Source organism: Musca autumnalis, unplaced genomic scaffold, assembly GCF_047663935.1.
Source record: "Musca autumnalis isolate F117 unplaced genomic scaffold, ASM4766393v1 scaffold_5, whole genome shotgun sequence".
NCBI classification, from domain to species: Eukaryota; Metazoa; Arthropoda; class Insecta; order Diptera; family Muscidae; genus Musca; species Musca autumnalis.
Window position 1 is genome coordinate 97285539 of NW_027412088.1, and position 14120 is coordinate 97299658.

General features: G+C 30.1%; 1 protein-coding gene across 1 annotated transcript in view; it reads right to left on the reverse strand.

The window, feature by feature from the left end:
• NKAIN (Sodium/potassium-transporting ATPase subunit beta-1-interacting protein) overlaps positions 1–14120 on the reverse strand; it is a 198761-nt gene that overhangs the window by 13621 nt on the left and 171020 nt on the right. The window lies entirely within an intron of this gene.

Below are 14120 nucleotides of genomic sequence, written 5' to 3' on the forward strand. Positions count from 1 at the left end.
TTACATGTATTTTGTATGTTCAAATATATTCGAGACAGGTCAAGCGAAGTATTAACCATTTTCCCTAACATTCTTTAAAGTTCACAATATTAATTTTCAATCAATGAACCGTTTAGCGGCAACTACGACAATTCAAATTCCCAATTTAATACATTCTAGACCATGTTTGCATTTTAATGGTTTATCTTTAGTGGTTTATCCGAAAAATTGTAAAAAATTACGGTCTTTTTGTTTAATATTCAAAAAATTTAAATACAAAGCTTTATTATTTTGTTGTTGTTATATAAAAACTAAATAATTACATACAATTAAAACTATTGTTTGTTAATTATTATTATTCATATATAATTTTTATATACGATTTTGTTCTAGTCTAACAGAAAAAAAACTATATATAAATTTTAGGGTATTATTTAATGTAGATATATGTATGTATATATGAATTTTATATATGAATTAATGTCAACAATTGTGGTGTTTTTTAATATAAATTTCTTATATTTCAACAATTATTTTCAATATTTTATTTTCTTTGAAATTTAGTGTTAGTGTTTTTATTTTTGTAAATATTTTTTGTTTTTGTAATTTTTCAATTATATAGAACATATGTTTTACAAACTTGAAGGCATTTCCATTTTGTTTTTTTGTGTCAAAAAAGCTTTACGTTCTACCCTAATATGCAGTGTTTTGTTTCTGTTCTTTTATGCATTTTTATTGATTTCAAAGAATTCAATTCCTACACTTAAATTAATGGGACAAAAATTTAATTTTGGTATATATTTTTTATATTATTGTTATTATTTTAGTTTGTTGATTTTTTTCTTTTATTTAAACATATTTTGATTTTGTTATCATTTCATTTAATATCACAGTTGAAAATAATAAAATAAATTTGTAGTGTTTTTTTTTTTGTTTCTTCTATAAATTTTATTTTATTTTTGCATTTCATTCACTTGTAGAGAAGGAAATTGTTGTAAATTTTGATGACTAAATTGTTTAATTATTTTTTAATTATTTTTGAATTACACAAAATTTGTATTCTATAAACATGGCATGAATTTCGTAGATAACCTTTGGGATTCCCAAGGCAAAAATCCTCAGATACCAAAAAAAGACAAATTCCCATTTTTTATTCTGGTATTTAAGTGATGCAAAAGAAAACCTTTCTCCATAATGGACAAAAAATATTTTCCAGACAAAAATAAAAATCACATACCCTTGTAAATATTTTAGGATATTACTATCAATCTGCATTAAAAATTGCCCTATATATATTTCTCCTATTAATCCCAACTGCGCATTGTATTTTTTAAAAATAATTCCATTTAATTTATTTTTAAAATACAAATTTTGTGCAATGTTCTATTATTTGTAGGTTTTTTTTTTAATTTTAGGTTTTTTAGTTATTTTTTATGATTTGCTTAATCAATTCATTTGGAAACACTGATATCTTATAAATAGTTTGTGTGTTAGTTAAAGATTTTCCTCAATTCTTAATGGATTTATTTTTGTGTCTTTAAAGTTAAGCTGCTAAGATTTGTTTTATTTTGAAGGGGAGGAGAGGGATTTTTTAGAACCACTGGTTACATATATAACTAGCTAACTTATCAATTTATTTGTATAGATGTAAATCACTAGGTGTATGTATATATATGTACGTATAGTATCTTTTTAAACATGTGAATTTTTTGTTTTGTTCAGAAATGTCTCCTAAAAAAGAAGATTTGTTTTCCCTTATCAACGATTCATAACAATGTGGATTTGAATGATTAAAGGACCACTTCTAATAATAAAAGCTTTATATCACCTATCGCACTCCCATCAAACTTAACTCAAATATCTATATCAAAATTAATAAGTTTAGTGCAAAATGTTCATTTGGACGAAAAAGCGCGGGATGTTCAACCTTAAATTTTTTTGAGTCGGAAACTTGTTAAGTCTACACCAGGATATCATCAATATTAATTCGAATATCTATATCAAAATTAATAAATTTAGTGCAAAATGTTCATTTAAACGAAGGAGCCCGGGATGTTCAACTTTAATAATATGTTTGATTTTTTTTTTTTTTGTGTTGAAAACTTGTTGTTGTGTAATTCAAATATCGATATCAAAATTAAAAAATTTAGTGCAAAATGTTCATTTAAACAAAGGAGTGAGGGATGTTCAACGATATTTTTTTTCGAAAACTTGATAAGTTTACACCAAGATCAACAATATCGATTCAAACAACTATATTAAAATTAATACATTTAGTGCAAAATGTTTATTTGACCGAAGGAGCGCAGGATGTTCAACTTTAATAATATTTAGTCTGTCCAGAGAAATATGTGATGTTTATCCGTTGATCGACAATTTTCGGCACATCAATTATTACATTTGAAGTTTAGAATCGAAAGACCATTATTTCTTTAAAAATGGTAATTTTTCATTTATGTTCCAAAATTAGATTAAGTTCGCCTTAATTGAAATTTATAACATTTATTTGCTGTACTTGCATTAGGCCGGGGCGATTTGAAAACCTTAATGGGCCCTTCGCGTTTCTGATTCCTGGGATTGAACTGAGCAAAAAAGTCTACTGGACCATATGTCTACGATGAAAATCGAGCCTCCCGATTTTGACTTTAAGTTTTTATCTACGTTTTTTGACATCTTGGCATATAACAGCCAAACCATTGACAAACACAAAGACAAAAATTGTTGCCGAGGCAGTAATTAAGAACTCTCTAATACATCGCAAAAGCATTGGAACGCTTTTTCAGGCAGTTTTGGTCTTGAGAAGGTGAAAACTTTTCGGAAAATGTCGATAAATGGCACCGGACTACAAAAGTTGACCAGAAAAATATTCAAGCGTTTTGATGCAAAATCCCGTCGTGTTGGAATCCATGGAGAACGACAATGCGTTTAGTTCGTTTGGGTCACTTCGTTTTTTTTTATAACGGTAAAAGCAGTGAAAATCTGGGTTTCTTACATTTTCAAATTTAAACGGGCATATCTTACTTTTTCCACAACGGATTTCTGTTGATCCTTCTTCCTTTTAAAGGGGTGAATAATATATTTTGAATAAGCTATCATTGTTTTGAATCGGTTAACAAATGGCTTTGTTACAGTGGTTTATGTCTGAAAACCCCCACAAAAAACCTCTAACTGAATGTCTCACAATTATCAAAATAAATATTGAACAAAACAAAAAAACATTATATTTTTGAAAATTATGAGAAATTCAGTTAAAGGTTTTTTGTGGGGTTTCTCAGACTTAAACCACTATAACTTAGCCATTTGTTAACCGATGTAAAACAATAATAGCTTATTCAATAGATATTATTCACCCCTTTAAAAGGAAGAGGGTCAAAAGAAATCCGTTGTGAAAAAAATAAGAAAAAATAAGTTTGGAATGACTGTCAGTTCGATTTTTAATTTCTAAGAAATAAGTTTAATTCAAAATCATATGAAAACTCATTAATTATATAAGGAAGTTGATGTAGAGAACTGACCAATATTACATCTTTTGTATAATGTGCCCGGCAATCTTATGATCAGTAGCCAATGGATTTCTAAGTACCGAATTTCGAAGAACCGTATTAAAATTGAATAAATTCCCGGCAACTCATTTATTTGGACGAAGGAGGACGGATTGTGCAAGAAACGGATCATAACCAATCGATATCGAATGGTTATCGTTTCATTTCGAAAGACCAAATGTATTTAGGAAAAACTAACGGTTTTCTTAAAACACATAAAAATAGAAGTTGGGATATCATTATATTAAATAAGCATGGCGGAGTGTTGAGAACTGGCCTTTATTATATTTTTTCTATTACTTGCCTAGATGGACAATCAATAACCTAAATTCATACATTTTCGGCCCATTATTTAGTTGTCCAATGGAGAGCGGCATGTCGAGAAGGGGATTGTTTGCTATATTTAAATGAGTAATGTGGTAAGGACACTTCACATGGCTTTTATTAAAACGTTTCTATTATTTTCCTAGATCGGCCATTAAAAACCAACGTCTATGAACCGAATTCAACTCACATTCATGTAGACACACGTCGAAATCGATGACTAATACCTCGATTTGCGTTAATGATTGGTTCCAGCGCAAACCGAAACAACAAAAACCAAAACGCATGTTTAGAATAATCTCTTCACAAAATTCAAAGCTACAAATATTAGTTTTTAATAAAGCAAATCGATTCAGCAGCGCAAATCGAAAAAAATCTATTATTTTCTGCTTAACAAAAATCGAAACAACGCAAATCTAGGCAACGCAAATAGAGGTATTTGTGTATCAAAGATTTTTGTTTCACTTCGAAGGACCTAAAAATTTGTTTAGGAAAACTAACGGTCCTCCGAGAGCACATAAAAGTAGAAGTAGGGCGAGATGTTGAGAAACGGGCACAAAATTATGTTTTATTTCATATCGAAGAATAAAATATTTTTTAAGAATAATATTGTTTATTTTAATATTAAAAAAGATGCAAACAGATTCTGAATCACAATTAAAATGAAAAAATATGTCGGTAATTTTCTATGAAAAATAAATTCAGGTAGACAATCTGTGAATCTAACTATATGTCTGTTCCAGAACCTGCAAGAAGCTACTAATTTTTACTACGATAACAATTTTTCCTTTATGTTATCGGAAAAAATAGTAAAAATTAATAAATTCTTGGAGTTCTGGAACATACCAAAAAATGCTGACAAATTTTTCGAAAATGTTTGCCGATATGAAATTGAAACAATGCCAACCAAACCCTAGTTATTGTAAATAAATATGAACCCTAGACATTTTATAAAAAATATTATTTCTTGCTCGCAAAATTTGTTTTTGAAAAATCGTTAAATGTTTTCGTTAGATGATTTACTAACATTAATAATGGCCCTTCGAGCACATATAACAACACAAATTGACCAAGCATTACAAAAACTAACTCGGAAATATTTTATAATCACTAAATGGTCCTTCAAGGTGTTTTAAAACAAAGTAATGTGCTTCTAAGTGCAATAATTAAGGTTGTATTATTCATATAATAAAATATAATAAACAAAAAATGTCTATTGGCTATAACTATGATTTGTCCGGTCACAAAGGACAAGAAAAGCAGTTTACAGAGTAACTCAAGCAAAAACTTTTAAAAGTCTACGCCTGAAAAACAAAATCTACACAACTGAGTTAATTTTGGAAAATATTCTGTACACAAAAATCACAGCCGGTAAACCAAACCTATAAATTGTTTTTCTATACACACAGACAGATTGGAACAAATCTAGTTTAGTAAAAACTCTCCGATTTTTTTGAAATTTTTTCCAGAGGTAGGTATTTTTACGCTGATTACGGGAATATAAAATTTTCTTGGGGGACGGACCCGGTTACCCGGTTATTCGACCCGAAAGTCCGGATACCCGGTACCCGATAGACCCGGTTCTACTGAACCGATTCTTACAAAATGGGTATCGTTGGAAAGCTTATCTCCAGGGGTTCAGAAGTTATAACCAAAATACCTCTTTTTGGACCCGGGTTTTTCCATAAAACCCTCAAAAAGTCGAAAAAGGGCCCATTATGGGTGCTCAATTAATTCACGTAATTTTATAGCTCATACTTCAACCTTTCCAAAATGGTGCCATTTGTTATAATACCTTCACTGGGTCCAGAGATATTGACCTTAGAATGAGAGAAAAATTTAAAATTATTTTCATAAGCTTTCCAACGATACCCACTTTGTAAGAATCGGTTCAGTAGAACCGGGTCTATCGGGTACCGGGTACCCGGACTTTCGGGTCGAATAACCGGGTAACCGGGTCCGTCCCCCAAGAAAATTTTACATTCCCGTAATCAGCGTAAAAATATCTACCTATGGAAAAAATTTCGAAAAAATCGGAGAGTTTTTACTAAACTAGATTTAAGCCGACAGATTTATCTAAAATCAGAGAATGCAGTCCATATTTAATATTTAGCTCAATCGAACGTTGCGTTGTAGAGAAAAAAACTCTGGAAATGTGAGCCAATATTACGCTGAAGAGTTTTTGCCACCGTCGCACAATGGTTCAGGAATCGATTCTCGTAGTCAAAACCCCAATTTTTTGTTGTCACCGATTGTTTATTTCTATATGGGATTCGATAGTAAACATATTGAAACAAAGGAAACCAAAAAAGTAGGAAGGTGTGGGCGTGGCGTGCTCCTTAAAACACAATTTTTCGCAATTTCGAAAATACGTAATTTTTGCAAATGTCTGGAGAAAAAAATAGATATTTCTCGGAAACTATAACAGATATTGTGTTCATTGTTATTTTAATAAGTAGGTAGGATTGTTGTTTTTAAGTATCGTTTCAGTAAATTACCGTAGCGAAGTGAGCTTTTTTTTTCTCAGGTACTAAATTTTAGTGAAATTTAAAGTTTTGTGAACTAGAACTTTTAGGTAACAGCTTGGAACAAAGTTAGGTATTCACAGGGAGATGCTCGAAAGTGTCCTCTTTCAGCCCATATATACTTTTGTAGCGGTCCAGTTCCATCCGTTTAACTTTTTTTTAATTTATTGTAATGTGTAAAAATTTGTGTTTTTCTATACCGTTTCCCATATTAATTACGTTTTTTTTTTTTATAAAATCGAAATTTTTTAAATATATGAGTTTTTATATGAGATACATGAAAGTTATGAAAACCTTAGGAGTATTTTCTTTTAATTTTTGAAACAATTTTAAATTTTTTTAAAAGAATTAAATAAAATTTTTTGTTTTTATTTTTTTTTTTTTGATAATTTTTTTTAATATAAAGGAAGGTATAAAAAAACACAAAAATACTCATATGGCCGTTCTCTATTCAGAAAGCTGATTGTGTTATCTGTCGAACAAAAAAAGAATTATGAAAATATGTCTATCCGTTCAAAAGTTACATAATTTTGGCCAGGAAAAACGATTTTGAACCACTGTGCGTCGAAATTTTGGATGTTGTCTTAATTACAACACGTGGTGTTTCCAAGCGTTTGTCTTGTAAGTACTAACCGGGCCTGTCTGATGACACGAGAATCGATGTACTCAGTATGGTCGTATGGTCGTTGTCATAATTGTACTAAGTAAAATATTAAATATATATATTTTTTGCAATTTCGTACTCTACCAGGATGAATTTTCCAATATCCAGTCTTATGTATATTGTGCCATTGCACTAACAATGATCTCATGATAACTTTCAAGACATTAGATCTTCCGACTTTTCTTCTAAGAACGTTGACGATCAGTCAGTAATTATATCTTATAGATATAGATAACATTTATGAATAATTTGTGTAATTTAAAATAAAAATAGTAATCAGTGGTAGGTAACATCATCAGTCCAAGCCACAAACTCTAGTTACGGAAACCTTGTCTTATACAAAATGTAATCTGCGAGAATTGGCTATGGAATAATTTAAAAGTGTCTTATGTATTATGTTTTGAAAGACTCAGCTCAAAGGTCCAACAACAAACTCAACTCGAAGGACCAAAAATACTACCTTACAAGAAACCCTTTATTTAATTAAACATTAATTCATATTGAGTGGAACGTTTTTTAATGTTATACATCAAACACAGTAACATTTGTTACACCAAGAGTTTTTCTTATGAATAATACTTTCTAATTAATAAAGTACTGCAGAATTCAAATGTGGAGAATATCTTTTCATCCAACGAAACGGTGTATACAACATGGCACCGACGTAGTCAGGGGGAGCCCGGATGGTTATACCCACTACTGTAGTGCGATTCTCCAACTCATTTGTTGATTTACCTACAAATATCGGTAAAGTTAAAATGATTATAATTTCGACCATTAACGATATTATTCGGTAAGTTAGCGACCAATAAAAAGTAATCGTAAATTTCTACGGATAGCAATAGTTTTGTCAACTTTTATTTGAACTTTTCATTAATAATTTTGAGTTAGAGAATCGCACTACTGATCAAGAATACAATTTTGTTGCAGCAGAAAAAAATATTTGTATATTATTCTTGTTAAGATTCATATAAATAGGTATTTTTTATTTCCATCGAAGGACCCTTTTTTCCATTAGAATCCACAAAGTTATTTATGCCACCACATATCCCAATTGATTTCAAGGGAAACAGTTGTTCATTTTTATAGTAATTTTCTTTCGTGTTTTTTTTTTCTTTTTGTATCACTTAAAAATATTACAATTACAATTTTGCACATTTTCCTTTGTAGTTATTTCCATTTAAGGATAATACTCAAAGAACAAAAAAATATATTTTTATTAAATACAAAAAATTATATATTTCGTTTACACTTAGACAAAAATTTGTTTTGTTTTACATCTAAACAACGAACACATAGTTTATTACATTATAATTTTGTTGCTTGTTATTGTTACTAGACTATATATAAAAAATGTATATATAAAAATATATATACAAATAGTTTGTTTTTTACGACTAAACATCAAACATCAACACACACTTGAATTGAATTTTAGTGCATACACAACATATAAAACAGATTTTGGTATTTTTTATTAAAATAAAAATAGTTTGAAAATAAAGAATAATAAAAATAAAATTTACACAAAATAAAATAAATAACATTTAAGAAAATCAAATATATACAACAAAGCTTTACATACAGTTTGAATGTCATTGGGATGTATTTTTTTTTTTCTTATATAAAAAAGACTGGGAGTTTATATAGCTAAAAATTGATGCTCTGCTTTCTTGGAAAGGGAGCGCTTAGACAATTGTGTTTTCTTTCCGGGGAGGCTTCAAGTCATCAAGTAAATTCTATAATATGTATGTATATTCTCCCCTGGACCATATCCGAACATTACTAGTAACAATAAGTGGCAGTCAAAATAAAAAAATATGGGGGTTCACGTTTCGCACACTCACACAAGAAGTTCAGGGACATCTTTACAAACAAGTTACTAGTATTTTCTTTTGGGGAGGGTAACTGAGGGACGGCTGTTGGATCTCATCTAAATCTAGAGATCATTCAAGGAAGTTTAGTACGCCTTTCTTTTAGATTTTCTTGAAACCTTTTTTCAATTTGTTATTTTTCAAAATTGTTTGTCAGCAATCGCAGTCTATGAGGCTAAAATATGATTTTTTTTGTGGAGTAATACAGATATAGATTTTTGGTTAACATTGTTTTTTGGATTATTTGTTGGATTTAGCAAAGAACATACATTGAGAAAGTGCTTCAATGATGATTCGATTATTTAAAATATGAAAAACAATTATGATGGCAGGTGAAGGTTGGTTTCATTTTTTGATTCTAAAGATATTTAGTTGTATTTACAAAAGCTGTTATCCTTGCTAAAAGATATTTGAAATTTGACAATTTCATTGTCGTCATCATCATCATCATCACCTCCTTTCATCTAGGCAAAAACTTAAGCAATTTGTCATGTAGTTTAAGAGAGACTTTTGTGAAATATTAAAATTGTATCCATAATTTCAACTTCATTAGCTTTATTGCATTTTAATTTGTTTTGCGATAAAGGAAGGAAGAGCAACTAAAACAAAAATATTGCCCACATCCAGAAAAAAACAAGTTTAGTCATATATTCTTTACGAAGTAAAAGAGGCTCCACTGCATTTCCATTTTTTTCATCTAACGAGCGACAGTTTCTAAAAAACTAAATAGTTGAAGATTGTTCCGATCGTTCATTAATATTGTAACCAGCTCATTTATATTCCTAGTCCCTTTGGTTCATGTAGTTCACTTATATAAACACTAAGGAACGTACTAGTTCAAAAGAACTATTCGATTAAATGAACGAACCCTATTGTTCATTCCACGGAATACTTAATTTGAACTAGTTCCGTAGCGAAGCGAGACGACATTATGTACAACTGAAATTGGTAAACAAAAGGCCGCCTTATGCAGAGGGAATGTTTTTAAAAATACTAGATGTGCTTGAAAGGGATACTTTTCATATGTCTCAAGTAACCAGAAATAAACATAAATATGAAAAAATATTCTTAAATTCTTAAATCCTTTTTTATCAAATAATAACTATTGAATCCTTCATCATTCCTTTTTGCAATGCAGATTAGTTTACAGTGCTATTAACAAACTAAAATGTTTTTTGACATGCTTTATTTTGTAAATATATATGAGGCACTTACATCACTAGGAATGCTGCTATGAGGAAAATAGGCATGATTAAATTATATCCGAGCTTGGAAAATGGTTGGAAGACATGGTATCCGCACAGATTAATGAATATTTGATAATTTTCTTTGTGGAGAGAGTAATATTGTAAGTAAATGAACTAATTCAGTTGAACGGTTCACTAAGAAGAACCTTGATTAGTTAAAAAATTTAATTTACACTTTACAAATAATAGCATTTGGAATTTCCTCATATTAAGATTAATTTATCTCGCTGCTTATTAAAATTGCAGTGTAATTCAAATCATTTCATTTAAAAAAAAAAAAACTAAACATTCCTTGTTTAGTCTAATTATGTTGAACGGTTCACTAATGAGAACCACTAAACTACATCTTCGCAAGTTTTTCACTTGCAGTTCAAAATATTGATTCATATTACACAAGATTTTATTTCTAATTCGAATCTCTCAAATGTATGTTCAATTTGCCAATGATTTGAATTACAATCCAAATTAGTGTAATGCCATTGAATATCTCGTTTTTCTTTCGTTTAGATATTTTTCAAATTTGAATTACAATTGAAGTTCAAAGTCCAAATGACATAATTTGAACTGCAAATACCAAATATTAAAGAAATTGCAAATGAAATGAAATTATAAAATTGCATTTAAAATTTTTAAAATTACAACACCTGTAGTGCTATTCTTTAACTCATTTTTGGAGTTACCGACAAAAATCGGTAACATTAAATCGCAAAATTATGAATGAAAAGTTCAAATAAACGTTGACAACACTGTTGCTATTGATAGAACTTTACGACTACTTTTTATTGGTCGCTAACTTACCGAATAATATCGTTAATTACGGAAATTATAAGCAATTTAATTTTACCGACATTTGTCGCTAACTCAAAAAATGAGTTTGAGAATCGCACTACTGCACACGAGTGAACTAGTTGAAGAGTTCATTGAAAAATATTTATAAACTAGTTCAAAGACGCTTGGGGCCTAATCACTGTGTTCGATTCGATCGAGTATTTGCTTGCGAATGAAAAAATCGAACTATTAAAACTTTGGGTAATAATTTCGGAATGAAGTTGTGCTAGAAAAATGTACGAAATAATTTATTTTTTTAAAACTTGTCGACATTGTTGTAACAAATTGCTAATGCATCTACCCTAGTATTTTTTCATTCACAAGCAAATATTCGATCGAATCGAATAATTATCAATAATTTGAATTACAAGTCAAATTAGTAAAGTGCAATTCAGTACTTCGTTTTTTCTTTTGTTTAGATAACATTCAAATTTGAATTACAAACGAAATTCAAAGTTCAAATGAAATAATTTGAACTGCAAATACAAAATATTAAAGAAATTTCAAATAAAATGAAACTTTAAAATTGCATTTAAATTTTTTGGAATTACAATACCTGAAAAAATAACGATGATTGGTGGTAACATCACACGAGTGAACTAGTTTAACAGTTCATTGAAAAGAATATTTATGAACTAGTTCAAAGACGCTCGAATTACTGGACTGTGGTTACTCTTATCTCAGTGGACTATTGAACATAACGATTAATTTACTGAACTATAAGAAAAGACTAACTAGTCCCCCAAAATGAGCTGAATTAGCAGTCAAAATTGAAGCCTTGTAGTCGAATGTTCGTGAGTTCGAGACATCTACAAGATATCATGGTTTACAGGCATATGAAACTTCCACAAATGGTGTTGCACTATTATCGGCAAAAGTTTGCTTTTAGAATCTTCGATTGAACTTGTTGAAGAGTTCATTGAAAAGAATATATGAACTAGTTCTGAGAGCTTTATCGGTAGTACACTGGATAGAATGGGCTATGGTTATTCTTGTCTTTTTGACCATTGAACTAAAGATCATACAAAAGAACTACTAAAATAAACTACAAGATGCGGGACTCTGAGATCTACAAAAACGGCGAAAGATTTATTTACCAAAAAGGCTACATATTTCTCCACACCTTGTGCCTGAAGATTGTAAGTTCGAAACTGCTATATGAAACTTCCACAAATGGTGTCGTACTATTATCGCCATGTCACTTGAGAGCGACGGGAGAGAGCAAATTAGAATCTCCTTGATGTTATGTGAAACCTCTCCAAGTCTCTTTGTAGATGTTCGTGGGAAATTGTTTTTTAGAATCTTCGAATGAACTAGTTCAAGAATTCATTGGTAGTGTACTTGGTAGAATATTGGATTGAGGCTACTCCTGCGGGTTTCTGACATCTATAGAAACGGTTGACCATTAATTTACCGACAAAAAACTAAGGAGTTAATCTAAATAAGCTGAACTAATAGATAGGATCCCCGCCTTGTTAGATCGAATCTACTGCATGACATCATAGCCAACAAGTGGTATCATGCTAGTACCAGCTTGCCATTTGGAAATGACGAAAGTAATCAAGTCACACCTCAGTAATCGGACTGTACTCTGCTTCAAATCACTTTCTAGATGTTCGTAGGAAATAGATGGAATCTTCGAATGAACTAGTTGAACAGTTCATTGAAAAGAATATATGGACTAGATCAGTTAGCCTAATCGGCAGTGTACTGAGTAATATATTGTATAATGGTTATTATTGTCTCTGTGGCCATTGAACCAAAGGATCGTACAAAGAAACCTATAAAATAATCCACAAGATATGGGTCACTGAGATCAACAGAAACGGCAAACGATAAATTTACCGAACGATAAGAAAATACTAAATAGTCCTCCACAAAGAGCTGTACTAGCAGTTGGAATTCCCGTCGATAGAAGGTTTATAGTTTAAGTTTGCTGCAAGACATTATAGTTCACAGCAATATGAAACTTGGACGGGACGAAACAATAACATTAGAAGAAGGGCCAAACATCTATCAAAGAAGGCATCTCGTTTCAGAATTTGTATTACTAATTTCACAAAGTAGTGGAAACAAGGCATACAGAGATTTCAAAACGAGCGATAAGAAAAAACTAAATAGTCTTCCACAATGAACTGTACTAGCATTCTGAATGAAACTTTTTTTTGAAAAGCTTTACATATTTCTTAAAGCTTTATTTTTATTTATTTTTTTGTTTGGATCACAACATATATATAACTTTTCCAGTTTATCATAAATATTCCAAGGATATTGGATGACTTATTCAAGATCCTCTGGATTGGAAATGAAAATTTGCCAATAATTTCTATTTTAAAAATACAATACTCGGGGTATTTTGGTTATATTGAAGGAAATTTTGGAATGTTTTGCTTTCTTTTAGACTACAAAATATAACATTGATGAATTCGCAGAACACTAACCAGGTTTTTTTAGTGCAAATGGCGCCCAACGCGTGTTGTGAGGCCTACTTTGTTGGTTAGTTCACAAATAAAAACGAAGTTTTTTTATTGACTAAATTTGTCAAAAATGAATTGTTGAACATATCGATGTTTTACTACCTCAACCTCGTATCTTAAAAAAATAAAATTTTTGAGGAGAGATTGAAAAGGATCATTTTTGGATACATCGAGGTTTTAGGAAATGTTTTAATGAAATTATTAGGGAATTAGATGTACCCAACTATCTAATAATTGCGTTTAAACTTTTTTCATAAACCCCAATATATGCAAAAATGAACGTTTTTATATCTCTCCTCAAAAAATTTGTTTTATAAAGACACGAGGTTGAGGAAGTAGGTCATCGATATGCGTAAATTATTCGAAAAAGGAAATATGTTATTGAGGACTTATATTTGGTGACATTCAAGCGATCGAAATTAAAGATATTTCCAGATCATATCAATTTTCTAAATTAAATGTCCTTAACGAGTGTTTTTATAGTATGATTTCATAACTTTAAAAATGGTGGGGTTCTTAAACTGTATTATAGTTTTAGAAGTGATCGCATTCCTATTCGATTGTAATTTTGTTTAATTATCTCGCTATTATATTTTAATTAAATGAATATACTGGCGCCCAAGCAGGATTCCCACACAATCTTATAATTATGCAAATTTT